General features: G+C 45.1%; 1 pseudogene; it reads left to right on the plus strand.

Moving 5' to 3' along the window:
- The first annotated feature begins 104 nt into the window (after positions 1 to 104).
- On the plus strand, positions 105 to 1,494 carry LOC146601286 (uncharacterized; annotated as a pseudogene).
- The last annotated feature ends 247 nt before the right edge of the window (positions 1,495 to 1,741 follow it).

Here is a 1,741-nt window from a genome sequence, read left to right on the forward strand (position 1 = left end):
AGGGATGGACATTTTGCCATCCAGCCTTAGAAATAGATGGGTCCCTCTGGGCATTTGGTACCACGCAGTGGTTGCACATCCATGCCATCCAAGTAGGAAAGGTCATGGAAGAAGCAGGTATTCCAATTGCTAATCAGCAACAGTATCGAATTCCAGGGGGTGATGAAGCAATTCAAGACCTCATACAAGCMAWCCTGATTTCGCCTCTGTTGTTCAGTCTCAAAAATACCACAGTGTGCCTGGTCTCAGTACCCCCTGCTCCATGGTTTAATGTGTATTATGTCCACGGTGTAATACCAAGTGAGCCACCATCAACTTGGTTTGCAGGAGCTCATGTTTGGTACCAACCCCCTTTACAACCAGTGCCACTTCCGGCCGAAATACTTGCAGCTGATGATTTGTATGCAGTAATCATTGTCATTCAGGGTGAGCAACAGTGCGAGTACCAAATGAACACCTTAGGTAAAGAGAAATGTCAGGGATGGAAGTGTGTTGTCTTCCCCTCCCCCCTTTTATTTTCCCAGGTATGCCTGGATTGTACCTCAGCCACAACAGAATGTCTGGGTGACTCTAGCCAACGTCACGGGACAAGATCACCTGTGCTTAAGTACTGCTRCYCCACAGAACYCGTTYTCTRCCTGCTTGGTKRGYGCACCGTTGACGGCAGAAGAATTAACAGTCCTGTGTAACACCTCACTCGGCAGCGGCCAGTCTCGTGGTACACAGTGGAACAGCTCCTGGGATAGCTGGCTATCACGAGCAGGCATATCGCCTGCTTTACCACCACAAGAACTGCAGTTTCTAGGGTCTTTGTCCACTACTTATTGTACTATGTTTAAGTATACTGGGAAAAAATCAGTCYGMARCCTGGTGGGTGRRCAGTACCAAGGCAATTTACCAAAATGTCGCTGCTTGGTGTAACATCACTACTACCAAGTGGACGATGTCCTTTAATTCCTATTAACAATTGTCCAGAGATTTCTTCCTCCTTTGAGGGGACAGAGCTTGGGCTGGAATCCCAAAGGCCATAAAGAGAGGGCCTTGTATGTTGGGTCGGTTAACTTTATTAAACCTCGATATTACAATGTTGCATCAGAGACCATTAAATGGCACACGCCGGGAGCGCCGTGACGTACACCAGTTTACATCTGATTGTAATTCAGATCCCACATTTTGGTCTGCTGGACAGCGAATTGCATCATCTTTTCCGGCACCAGGAGTCGCAAGCGCTCAAGCGTTAGCTAAGTTAAATACACTTGGCTGTTGGTTAAGTAAATTTAGTAATGCTACCAGTAGTGCTTTAGCAGTCTTGCTGACCGATGTTGATTCCATACAATAAGCTACATTGCAGAATCGTGCTGCCATTGATTTTCTATTGCTAGTCCATGGTCATGGCTGTCAGGATGTTAAAGGCATGTGTTGTATGAATTTAAGTGATCATTCGCAATCCATTCATGCAAAGATTCAAGAACTACAACACTTAACAAAGTAACTGCAAGCTCGTGATGAGTGGAACCCTTTTGGAATGTGGACATGGGGATGGCCTTGGCTACAGAAATTATTGCTTTTTTGCTGCTTACTATTTGTAATTTTCCTTTGTATTTCCTGTTGTATCCCTTGTATGTTATCTTTATTACGTTCTACTATGGACTCCTTTTTACAACAGCACGTTGCTCATGTGGTGGAATATAGACATGTTCCACAATGGATCATACAGTGGCATGTATCCGTACTACCTGAT

The sequence above is a fragment of the Rhea americana genome, unplaced genomic scaffold (assembly GCF_003343005.1).
Source record: "Rhea americana isolate MKP2758 unplaced genomic scaffold, rheAme1 scaffold_1054, whole genome shotgun sequence".
In the NCBI taxonomy this organism is placed as follows: Eukaryota; Metazoa; Chordata; class Aves; order Rheiformes; family Rheidae; genus Rhea; species Rhea americana.